This window comes from Plecotus auritus (genome assembly GCF_963455305.1).
Source record: "Plecotus auritus genome assembly, chromosome: 6".
Lineage (NCBI taxonomy): Eukaryota > Metazoa > Chordata > Mammalia > Chiroptera > Vespertilionidae > Plecotus > Plecotus auritus.
Window position 1 is genome coordinate 98,133,375 of NC_137773.1, and position 13,614 is coordinate 98,146,988.

A 13,614-nucleotide genomic window follows, 5' to 3' on the forward strand; every position below is an offset into this window, starting at 1 on the left:
TTATTTTCCAAGCTGGAAGACCTGATCTGTGAATGGGTTGTTGACAGGAGAGCAAAGGCTTTGGTTGTGAATAGGGCTCAGATTCAAGAATTTGCCCTTGCAATGGCACCACAGTTTGACATAGCCCCCGAAGACTTCAAAGCATCACAACACTGGCTGGATAATTTCCTTCAGCGAAGTGAACTGTCTTTAAGAAGATCTACATTGTTTAGGTTGGAAGATACTCAAGTTATTAAGCGAGCACTTGCATTCAAGTCCTTTATTGATGATGCTGACTTCTCTAAATACAATCTTTCCAACATGATTGCTATGGATGAAACTGCAGTGTTTATGGGCCAATCATCTCAAACAACAATTGAACAGCGGGGTGCCTCCTTAGCGTACATTCCCTCCATTGCTTACCAAAGTGCACGTGTTTCCTGTATTTTGGCAATTCGTCTGGATGGCACTAAAATCCCACCTTTAATCATTTCTAAGGCCAAGAAGGAAAAGATTGAACGTGTTTTGGGCGTTTTTATTCTTGAAACTGAAAAAGCCTGGGCCACACAAGCAGTTATAAGGAAGTGGGTCAATTTAATGCTGCCGCTTGTTATGCGAGGGAGCCAAAGAAGTCTGCTAGTCTGGGATGCAGCCAGCACTCACCGCGCTAAAGACATGAAGACATTTCTTCACGAAAGAAAATTAGATGAGATAATGATTCCCGCAGGAATGACGGCCTATCTCCAGACTCTTGATATTGCAATAAACAAGCCATTCAAAGACAATTTGCGCATGGAAATTAATGACTACATTGAAAATAGAATGGAGAGAAATCAGCGTGGAAACTTTGTGAAACCTAAACTGCAAGAAGTTGTGACTTGGGTGAAGAATTCATGGGAGAAAATCACTGACAGTTGCATTGCAAATGCACTGTAAGCAGGCTACCTTGACAAGAAGTACTCATTTAAAGACAGTGCTATTGCTAAACATGAGAGATTTGGTCCACTGATTCTGAAAGAAATGGAGTCACAAGAAATTCACCAGGAAATTCAGGAATTGGATTGTTATGATGATGTTCCAGAAGATGATGACATGATTGTCATTGAATAAATGAGTAAATTCTTGATACTGTAGGATTCACAGTTTGTCTGGTTTGTGTTGACAACTACCGTACTACCGTACCGTATACAGGTAATAAATTTCCTTTATTTTCATTTAACAATAAATGTGTACCGTATTCTTCTTCATGGAAAAATAAGACATCCCCTGAAAATAAGACCTAGCGTGTCTTTGGGGGCAAAAATTAATATAAGACACTGTCTTATTTTCGGGGAAACACAGTAGTGTGGTGAAGGCCTGGGGTAGGGTGGGGGCTGGGTGGAGGAGGCCAAAGGGAGGAAAAATGGGAGACATCTGTAATACTGTCAATAATAAAAAATAAATTTAAAAGAAAAGACAAACAAAACAAACTTGTTATTATTCTACTTTTTAAATTCGATCTTCCCTTTCAGAAAACAACTGAATGCCATGGTGCCTCTTAGGTCTTGCGTAAGACGTGCAGCTGCTCGTTCCTCACTGGCAGCAGTCTTCCTCCAGCTGTAAACTGTACAGTAAATGGACGCGATACACCAGAAAGCAGGGCTCTGACAAGACAGAAACGAACCCTCCACTGCCAGAGAGAGATGTGACGGGCAAGAAGGCCCACGACACACATGAGCGCCAAGACCAGAGACAGGGTTCTGTGGTCCTGGATCCACACAGGAAGTGTCTTCTCAATGGCCTACCTCCTTCCCTGGATTTCACGCAGCACATGAGGAACGCAGGTTTCATCAGATAGCAATTAAGGGCTTGCTTTCTTTCTTTCTTTCTTTCTTTCTTTCTTTCTCTCTCTTTCTTTCTTTTTTTTACCCTGTAATGACTTTATTTGTAAAACATGGACAGTCGTTTTTAATACCTCAAGGATTGGCAAATGTTGGCAAAAGACAAATTTACTTATCAATTTTTGGGATGTTTCTTTCGTTTCTTTCCACGTGTGTATATTTTTCTCTCAGACTTTGTAGCAATGATAGAGTTTATAGATAGCATATAAACTCTATAGCTGAGGGTCATTTCTGCGAGTCATAGCGGCTGTATGTATGGAAAAGACACATTGATCTAAGGAGGCCTCATTCTCCATTCACTTCCCTGAGAATGGGAAAACTGGTTTAATTACAGGATAGTATTAAACCTAAAGGTGCCATTAACTGACCAAACCTCTCCATTGTCCACTTTATAGTGGGGCCAGGCAATATTGCAAAAGAAGCTTGAGGGATTCAGGGCCAAATTTCACCCAAAGGGATATCTCCAGGAACTGTGGGCTTGTTCCCCATCTAAGGAGAGACAGATAAAAATTCCCAGCTGGAAGGTAGAGGCATCCCAGCTAGCCTCTGGGCTGTCCTGGGCCATCATCCTGTGGTGTGAGTACCACAGTAGCACAGGTCCCTTTCCACCTGGGAAATACCTGGGGCATGGAGTTGACCTTGTATACTACCATCCACCTGGTCTACCTTGAGGGTTGACTTATCAAAATCCCTATAATGGCCAGTCACAGGGAGGATGGACTCCCTCTGCTCAGTCAGGTGGACTCCAGTCCACAGGGATCTCCTGGCATCCAGGTGCCACCCGGTCAGAGTTATACCCCATATCCTGAGAGCAGACGAACCAACGGTTGTAGAGACGGCTAGGCACTGGAACCATGGACTTACTCCGCTCAGACAAATGGACTCCACTCTATGGAACCAATCCCAAGGGAGGCGTCCCTGCTTGTCTGCCTCCGGACTTAGCCAGCCTTATCTCCGTAGCCCGGGACGGAAAACTCTTCCTACAACTTTAGTTTCCAATTGTGGGGCTCATGACCTGCTGCCCTGCCTTTCATGTTCCCAAAAGCCCTGATCCCTTAGGAGGCCTAGGAGAGCAGCCATCCCTCAGAGAGTCCCTGTTAAGTTAAGGGCATGCTTTCTGAAAAGAAGGGACAGAGAAGTGTGTGAGAAAGAGTGTGTCATCCTGTCCACCAGAGTTGAGATCCTCCGTACGGAGTGGCCTCGTTCTGTTGAAAACCCCTTAGCAAGGTACAGTACCAGCATTTCATACAAACTTAATTTGTACAAAGTGTAAATAGAGCAATATAGAAATATACAAAACAGTTCCCTTTACATGCAGAATTTTACACAATACAAATAATGTAACAACTCATCAAGAACTATCTATTTCAAGGTGCAGTGATTTGAAAGCTGTGCTTTCACTATTGCCCTGTAGTAGCACTTTGATGCATGAGCAGAAACCCCAGCCATCCTACCCCAGTGCCATGTGATAACTTAGCAATTGTTTACTGAGCACCTACTATGTGCCACACACCATTCTAGTGTCACAAAGACACAGACAGACAAGTTTCCAACCCGTGTGGCAGTTAAGGTGGAGGGAGTGAGGCACACGGAATACATACACAAACAGGAAAACCATCAGCCATGGCTGGTGCTTTGTGACAACTTCAACCAGAGTGATAACTAGAAGCTTATTGGAGTTTATATGTTTCTGAGATGACACCAAAGCCACGACTGGAATGATAAGAAGAAGTCAGGCAGGAAAAGGGCTGGAGAGAGTAATGATTTAGGCAGAGGGGACAGCCAGTGCAAAGGCCCTGAGTGAGAACACACTGGCCCTTTAAGAAACCAGGATGCTGTGAGGTAAGAGGTGAGTGAGAGAGCCATGTGGCAAAGTTAGAGAAACAAGTGGGGCTGACTCTGGCTTTTGTTCGCCTGTAGTGGGAACTGTGTTTGGCAGAAGAATGGCCTCCAAAGGTGTCTGGGTGCTATCCTCAGAAATATGAATAAGCTATCTTACAAGGGAAAGCAAGGCAGATGTGACTAAGGCTAAGGATCTTGAGATGGGGAAATCAACTCGAATTATGCAAATGGACCTGAATCTAATCTTGCTCTCGGCCTTAAAAAGTGCACAAACTCTCCCAGCGGTGGTTAGAGAAACAGATGTGACGACTGTTTCTTCCGATCCAAGACAAATACCTTAGAAAGGTCAGAGTACTTTGAGAAGGAACAAGGAGCACAAAAACTGCATGCTCACTCCTTGCTTGGCAAGGAGTTCAAGGCCATGCTTGATTGAGTGGCAGCGAAGGCAGTCACCCTCCCCGGGTGAGTCCCCCTTCGAAGGTCATGCCCTCCACTCATGCCAGATGGAACCACACGGCATGCTTTCTTGCTCTGGCCTTCCCTGCAGCACGCGTGCTTGCCCCCAGCCCAGAATGCTGGACTTCCTTTCTCTGCTGCAAAAAGGCTCACATCCAGATCACAGTCACCTCCTTGGGGCATGCTCCTAAGCTCCAGCCTGGCTTCAGCGGGATTCTAGGGTCGTTTCATCGTTCATGCTCCACAGGCTCTCGTCTGGCGGACAGGTGGCCTTCCTGCCCTAGTTAATTCCTCATCGCCCTCTCTCTGCTCCTCTGGAGACGCAGGCCAACAGTATGATCTAGTGTCTGAAGCAGGAAGTGATGTCATATTCTAGTGAGCTCCCAGAGAAGAAAGGAGGCTGCAGGGCAGTAGCAGAGTTTAAGAGAATAAAGCCAAATCTCCACCCAACCACCCTCGAACTGTCTGACCTCAGGCAAGTTCTTACTCACTCAGGACCAGTTCCTCAGGAAGAGGCTCACTGAGAAACCACTCACTTCCGAGGATTTTGGGAGGTTTGTGTTCAGACTGAGGCACTCGGTAACTGTCACTTAAGTGAATGAGTGGTACCTGCTCACTGGTGAAACTTCTCTGAAACATTCTACGAAATCACGTCACAAAGGATTTTACTGTGATCCTAGATTTTAGATAGTTTCAGGAAACTGTTTTAAAACCACAAAAATTAAACTCCAAGGTCTCTAGGATATCAAGACTCCTTCGGCACTAGGCCAAGCCAAGATAAGCATGTTAACCTAAGAGTCCAACTGAAACCTGCCAGCAGGCCAGGAGCAAAGACGGCAGGCACTAAGTTGACTAGTGTCTAAGTCAGCTCTTTAAGAATGATGAAACAGAAAATTTCAACACTGGAAGTCTACTTCCCATGTTTGGGCTAATAGAGTCTCTCATGCTAACGCTATCTGGCTTTGGGGAATTGCACACCATACATGCCTCCTCTGACCCCGTGAATTCTTTGAATGGACGTGCTGAAAGCAGAGGCTGACATGCATTAATGTGCATACTTCTGAAGGTCTATGGCCCCTGATGTAGTATTCCGGAAGTATCGAGAGCAGGGGCACATCGTTAGGTGGACAGTTTATGCCTTGCCTTTTGGGTACGTTGTAAGGATAGTAAACATTACATCATCTCCCTTTAATAAATGTTAGAATTTAATCCATGTTATAAGCAAAGTCAATCTGCAGAAATACTGGACAAATCAAGAAAGTCATGCGGATGAAGTCAGGGGAATAACTGTCATTTTGGCACATCAGCATAAAGCTGATGAATAGTCTATTGAGATCCTCCCCTAGGGCCTCGCCTAAACGCCCAGGCTTTAAAACCTTTAAGAGGAAGGACCCAGCATGCTCCCTCTCCCAGCACACTGGCGCCTTTTCCCTCCCACGCTTCTCCTTCCCAGGCCCCTTACCTTTGCCTTTCTCTCTCCTAAGCTGCCAGGGTCCTTCTTTTGCTTCTGTAACGTATTTCCTACATAGCCCAGCTCACTTGGCTAACTTCTACCTTCTACCTCACTTCTGTAACTTTCTAACTAACTTTCTCTTATAATTTGAAAAAAAAAAAAAAAAAGTCATGCAAATTTCTACCGGTAGAAGACACTTAAGAAGTATGTGTAAAAAAACAAAAAACTTCAGCGAGTTTTCTTCCTCAGAAATGCTATGAAGGCCATAATTGTAATACCTATTATATTGTCTACAAGCCAATTTCTAAATATAATATTTTTAGTTTCAGGCACACCACCCCATATTAACATGTAAGACAGTGACTCTTCTCTATCATACTTTTATTCACTATATGTAAAGATTTTTTTTTGGCCCCCAAATCCTTAATACCATTCCCCAATGGTTGTTTTCTATTATACTCAAGTTCTACAAATGAACACAAATTTGAGTTGACACAACCTGGAACCTTTAAAACCTGATTTTCTTAGATTGAAAAATGTAAACAGACACCAAAACAATAGGGCCCCAGGCCAAGTGTTTCATTTAAGGAAAAAACGCCACAAAACTATTTTCTGAGTAAGTAGGCAAAACAATGCTACTATGTGACCCTTGTGATTAATTTAAAATCCATGATGTCTACAAATCAAACTCAGGCTCAAAAATAATTTCCCATTTGTCAGATTAAACATCTACTAGGTAATCCAATTTATGAAAACTGAAATAAATGGGACTTTACCATCTCCACTCTTGAGAGCCTGACCTCTAAGTGTGGTCTGGGATCAGCAACGGTGTACCCCTTGGGAGCTTGTTAGAAATGTGGACTCTTTCCCCCAAAGACCTACCATAGCACAACTTGCACTGTGCCAGAAGCCGATCACTGTAGAAAGCTGTGGACAGGGAATTCGGAGGGCTTCAATTGGTCAACCTTAATTGAAGCCCCCACCTGTTAGTCCTGAATATAATGATTAGCTTCTACTGGAGTTTCCTGGGTGTATCCCGTAATCTTAATAAAAGGGATGGCGAAGCCAGAGTGAGTAGTTCTCCCACTAGAGTTGGACTACCGCCTGGCCCCTCCATTTCCCAAATTAATATTTTTCTAAGTCTCTTTCATTTGTGTGCGGCCTTCTCCAGAACTTGAACCCTGAACCGGAACCCTGGATCACGCGGGACGTGAAAGGGGTTTCCACAGCACTGCAGTAGGATTCCCACAGATCTGCTGCATGTGGAATCTAAGCAGCAGTGTTCTCGATGCCACTGTCCAGGAGACTTCTCTACGATGACGGAAATGTTCTTCCTCTGAGGTACTACAGTAGCCACTAGCCACGCATGGCTATGGAGCACCTGAAATGGAACTGTGCAATTGAGGAACCGAATGTTTAATGTATTTCATTTTGATTAATTTTATTTTCTTTTTTTTTTTAAATATATTTTATTGATTTTTTACAGAGAGGAAGGAAGAGTGATAGATAGTCAGAAACATCGATGAGAGAGAAACATCGATCAGCTGCCTCTTGCACACCTCCTACTGGGGATGTGCCCGCAACCAAGTTATATGCCCTTGACCGGAATCGAACCTGGGACCTTTCAGTCCGCAGGCTGACGCTCTTCCACTGAGCCAAACCGGTTTTGGCGCATTTTGATTAATTTTCATTTAAAAAGATAATGGTGAGCGGCTACCACATTAAACAGTGCAACTCTCTAGTGTACCTGTGTGCACCTGCAAGCAAAGGGTCAAGAAGTAACCACTCCAGCCAAATCCACCAATCCAGCAGCATAACCCACCTTCCTTCTACCATGCAGGACGACTTGAAGAATGGTCAGTCCTCCTCAGCTGCTTCTACCAGGACATCCGTGTGGAGCTTGGGTCTTCAAAATGACGCTGCTGACCATTCTGCTTCCTTTTTTGTTTGTTTTTTTGTTTTTTTAGAGAGAGAGAGTGGAAGAGAGGGGGAGAGACAGAAACATTGATGTGGATTGGTTGCCTCCCACACCTGCCCCGACTTGGGCCGGAGATGGAACCTGTAACCAAGGTACTTGCCTGTGACCGGAATCGAACCTGGGATCCTTTAGTTTTCAGTCCGACACTCTATCCACTGAGCTAAACCAGTTAGGGCTCTGCTTTCTTGTTTGATCTGGTTCCCAAAACTCACCCCTCAACCATTCCTAACTTTAGAGTTTTCATACCGACTCCTTAGGAATCTCACTACTAGACAAAAAGGAGGCCACACTCCAGGGCACCTGAGGTTTGAGGATCCCTCAGAGTGTAGTAAACTGGCAGGCTGCTGAGGGAATGGGGGGTGGGGGCGCGCCCAGAGCTTGCTACACATTTTCAAAAGGATCCATGACTTGCCCCAGCTGGTTTGGCTCAGTGGATAGAGCATCAGCCCGTTGACTGAAGGGTTGTGGATTCGATTCCAGGCAAGGGCACATACCTCGGTTGCAGGCCCTGGCCCTCGTCAGGGTGCATGTGGGAGGCAACCAATTGATGTGTCTCCTCTCACATTGACGTTTTTCTCTCTCTTTCTGTCTCTCCCCCTTCCTTCCACTCTCTCTAAAAATCAATGGAAAAATAATTTCAGATGACGATTGACAAACAAACAAAAAAGGGCCCATGACTCAAACATTGGCCTGACGGGGGGAAGAACTTTGGAGTTTGACAATCCTAACAGAGGAGCTCTCAATCCTAGTCTGATAACCCTCATATACCCCTCATAAAGGTAGTTGAGAGAAGCAAATGCAATGACTATGTAAATTGTAAAAGATTGTAAAAATTATTATTATAAAAAACCAAGGTGCCCAGGCTGGGTAGCTCAGTTGGTTGGAGCATTGTCCTGATGTGCCAAGGTTGCAGGTTCAATCTCCCATCAGGGCACATATAAGAACCAACTAATGAGTGCATAAATAAGTGGAACAACAAATCTCTTGCTCAAATCAATCAATGAATAATTTTTAAAAGTCTATGCATATAAGAGCAAAATATTCAGACAATCCTTGGCAAATGAGATTAAAATTTCTGCTTTACTGGTCCCATACAAGAAATGAATAAGAACATGATCAGTGAAAGGTTCAAATCAGAAGATGTGGAACTATCCCTTTTCCAGGAAGAGCTCAGGGTCTGGCCTAAGAAGGTCAGAAGATCATTCAAGGAGACTGATCACCTTTCACACAGGAAGTCTTCAGCTGACTTGGGCTGAATCTAAATTAAGATGGTTCATCCCAAAATTCCCAATGTCCTTCCACTATCTGTGTAGTCAGAAGCAAGAACAACACACAGTTCACTATCCTGAGACTATATATATAAAAGGTTAAGTGTCCATCCGTCCAACCAGTAGCTGTGATGCGCACTGACCACCAGGGGGCAGACGCTCAACGCAGGAGCTTCCATGACGCGCACTGGCCATTTAAAAATAAACGGCACCACGGACCTGGCGCCGACAAACCAACACTCAGCTTCCCCAAGTGGGACACAGGCCCTTCCACCACCCCAGAACCCCACCAAATCGCACCCCACCAAATCACAGCCAATGCTGCCAAGACCCCATGGCGCAAAATGTGGCCCAGAGCCAGCCCAGCCCATAAATGGTTGCTGTGGGCTCTGGGTAATGACGTCACGTAGCAACTCCCGGCTTCCTCTCCCTAGCCATGACTAGCCTCCTTGGAGTTTCTTCAGCCCAGGAACACGACTTGCTTTATAGCCAGGTGGAAACATTTCACACTTTAACCAAATGTCTGTGAAGCATTTTTCGTGCCTCATCTCATTTGATCCTCACAGAAGTCCTGGTGTAGGTAGATAGGAAACTTGGTAGAATCCTATTTTCTTTTCATTAGCCAGAAAACAGAGATTTAGGAAGCTTAGAAACTTGACCTGACTGAAAAGAAGTAAGAAATGGTGGACCTTGAAAATGACTTCAGGTTTTCTCATTGTGCAGAATATAGTCAAACACTGCTACAGTTAAATATTTTATCCTTTGTTCTCCCTACACGATCTACAATAATAATCTGCTTCATGTTGATATTTACTGCTGTGTTGTGGACAATTACCTGGAAGAGTTGGGCTGCTTCACTGGGCTGGAAAAAGTTTAGCTAAATCAGAAAGCAGGTCTAATTAAGCAAGTTTATTCTATATATATAAAAGGCTAAAGTGACTCACAGATGCACGATACATATAAAGCTCTCGCTGGTGCCAATTGCACACATGTGTTTCGATCTGTCATTGTCAATCGTGAATTTGGTTGACATGTCTATTATAGAGAAAGGACGAATAGAGATATTAAAATATTTCTTCTAATTAATTTTCTTTCTTTTTTTAAAAAAATATACTTTATTGATTTTTTACAGAGAGGAAGGGAGAGAGCGAGCTAGAAACATCGATGAGAGAGAAACATCGATCAGCTGCCTCCTGCATACCTCCTACTGGGGATGTGCCTGCAACCAAGGTACATGCCCTCGACCAGAATCAAACCCGGGACCCTTCAGTCGGCAGGCCGATGCTCCATCCACTGAGCCAAACCGGTTTCGGCTAATTAATTTCCTTTCAATGTGCATGAATCCATGCACCAGGACACTAGTTTAGCTATAATGAGCTACAGAGTGATCTGCTGATGGCTGCTTGGGGGTGCCCCAGAGAGGCCAAGCTGTGAACCAAAGCAGGCTGCTGCTAGTACTGAGCCTGGGGCCTCTTATTAAGAGATATAGGGCATGCTGAGGTCAGCTGCTGCTTGTTTGAAAGATTTTAGGATGATCCAAGATGGCGGCGTAGGTAAACACCTAAACTGCTGCCTTGCACAACAATTTCAAAACTACAACTAAAAGACAAAACGTCTATCACCCAGAACCACGGGAAAGCTGGCTGAGTGGAAGTTCTACAACTAGAAGGAAAGAGAAAACAGCATTGAGAGGTGCACAAGCGCTGAAAAGCTGAGGTACGAAGGCATGCGAATCGGGCTGGCGACGGGCGACTGGGAACGCTGCTTTTTTCAACCCGAAGGGAGACAAGCTCCCGATTACTCCAAACTCCAGTTTCTGGGGAGATGCGGGGAACCCAAACTCCTATGGGGAGAAGCTGGACTGTCTGCCATGGGGTCGGAAAGTGAGGGAGGCTTGCTTGCAGGGCTGAGCACAGGAATAATTTTTTACTGTGCTGGGGCGCGGGACGCGGGGACGCGGTCGGAGACGCAGAGCCGGCTAACTGGCAGCCATCGCTGTTTGCCATGCCCTAGCCTAGTCATGCCCTGAGACCCCGCCCCGCACAACCTACAAACCCACCCAAGCTCCAAGTAGTGGCTTTAGCATATGAATGGCCTGCCCTATCGCAGCTTAACCTAGCAAACTTGCAGCCCGGGTCAGACAGCTCCAAAACCTCCAAACCCCAAGCAAAGAGGAGAAAACTGTAGTTCTCGCTGTAGCTCCTGCTGGGTGGCCTCAGACAGTAGCTGACCTGCACCCCATTGGAGATCCAGAAGCCAGTGTACCTAGTGGTCAGTGTGAGACACCAGATTTCAACTCCTCACATCCATAAGTGACACATTCAAGAGGCAGACTCAGTGAGCACCAAAGCCCCACTGAAACAAGTCCTGCACCATAAGCGTGTCTCCAGCGCAGCAGTTCTTCCATTATAGACACAGCGGGTCCTCACAGCCAATTGGCCTGGAGGTCAATTCCTCCCAGTGTACCAACAACAATCAAGGCTTAACTACACCAAGACTTTGCACTCAGCCCACAAAGGGGTGTACCAAAGGCGTCCACCTCAGGTGATTGGTGAGGCTGAGCTACTGGCCCCTATAGGTCACATACCACACAAAGCCACTCCATCAACACAGGGAAGCAGCAAAATGCGGAGACAAAGAAACATGTCACGAATGAAAGAAATGGAGGAAAGCAAACTACTGGACGACATAGAGTTCAGAACCACATTTATAAGGTTACTCAAGAATCTTCTAAAAACCACCAAGAAACTTGATGAGACCTTTAAGGATCTTAATGAGAATGCCAAAAAAATGGAAAAGGACCAGTCAGAAATTAAGCATACACTGTCTGAAATAAAGAATATACAGAAACTCAACTGTAGATCAATGTACCCCAAGAATCAAACCAAAGATCTGAAATATGAGGAAACAAAAAACACCCAACCAGAAAAACAAAAAGAAAAAAGAATCCAAAAATATGAAGATAGTGTAAGGAGCCTCTGGGACAACTTTAAGCATACCAACATCTGAATTTTTGGGGTGTCAGAAGAGGAGAGAGAGCAAAATATTGAAAACCTATTAGAAGAAATAATGACAGAAAACTTTCCCTTCCTGGTGAAAGAAATAGACTTACAAGTTCAGGAAGCACACAGAACCCCATACAAGAGGAATCCAAAGAGGGCCACACCAAGACACATCATAATTAAAATGCCAAGGGCAAAAGACAAAGAGAGAATCTTGAAAGCAGCAAGAGAAAAACGGTTAGTTACCTACAAGGGAGCACCCATACGACTGTCAGCTGATTTCTTGGCAGAAACTATGCAGGCCAGAAGGGAGTGGCAAGAAATATTCAAAGTGATGAACAGTAAGAACCTACAACCAAGATTACTCTACCCAGCAAAGCTATCATTTAGAGTTGAAGGTCAGATAAAGAGCTTCACAGACAAGAAAAAGCTAAAGGAGTTCATCACCACCAAACCAGGATTACATGAAATGCTGAAGGGTATTCTTTAAGAAGAGGAAGAAGAAGAAAAAGGTAAAGATAAAAATTATGAACAACAAATGACATCAAATACATACCTACCAACAAGTGAATCTAAAAATCAAGTGAATAAAAAAATCTGAAGAACAGAATGGACTGGTGAATATAATAGAATCAGGGACATAGAAAGGGATTGGACTGACAATTCTCAGGGGGAAGGGGGTGTGAGGGGTGCGGGAAGAGATTGGACAAAAATCTTACACCAATGGATGAAGACAGTGGCGAGGGTGGGGTAAGGGCATGGGGTGAGGTGGGGAATCAGGTGGAGGGGAGCTACGGGGGGGAAAAAAAGAGGAACACCTGTAATAATCTGAACAATAAAGATTTATTTAAAAAAAAAAAAGAAGAAAGATTTTAGAAAAGACTGAAGCCTAAGTCAGGACAGGCTATTCATATGCAAACAGCTTGGGTGGGGCTGCAAATTAGGTGGGGTGAGGTCTGGGGGAATCACCAGGGTCAGGTGAACAGTGTGAGTCATGTTGATGGAAACTCAGATATGGCGCCTGCCAGTTGGCTCTGTGGCAGAGGAGGTCTCAGCCTAGGAACAACGACCTTTGCCAGCACTTTTGTCTGGGAGAAAGCTGCCCTGAGTTCTTGCCTTGATGCCATATAATTTAGTTCCTCCTGTATGTCCCTGGATCCTTTCAAGCTACTGCCCCAGCAATGAAGCTCAGAGGGAGTGAGTCTGAGTAATTCGTGCACTAGCCCTTTAAGAGGAACACCTGGGACTCCAGAAGCCTACATGTCACTCACCCACAATCCCCACTGGTTTTTACAGCCTGAAGTTATGGGGACTTCTCTTCCTGCCACAGGAACCCTGGGCAGAGGGGTCTGGTGTGGGGCTGGGACCCCTGCTCCTCACATAGACTTCCACAGCCAAGATATCCCTCCCAATTAAAAAAAAAAAGCCACATGTGGGTATTGGACCAGCCTGCTCCCCACCTCCGCCTTTCCTACTAGTCTCAGTTTGGCTTCTTCTTTAATTCTCTAGTTGTAGGACTTCCACTCAGCCAGATTTCAGGCATGTCTGAACGATGGTTGTTTTGTGGTTTAGATGTAATTTTGATGTGGTTGTGGGAGGATGCCAATGCTGCATTTACCTACGTCGCCATCTTAACCGGAAGACAGAAATAGTATAGTTTTTCTGCTTTCCTTTTTAAAACACATTTATGGTGACAAAACAGGTTAAGAGGGCCTCACAGCTGAGATGAGAAATTCTTTCTTGCTAACCAGTTGAG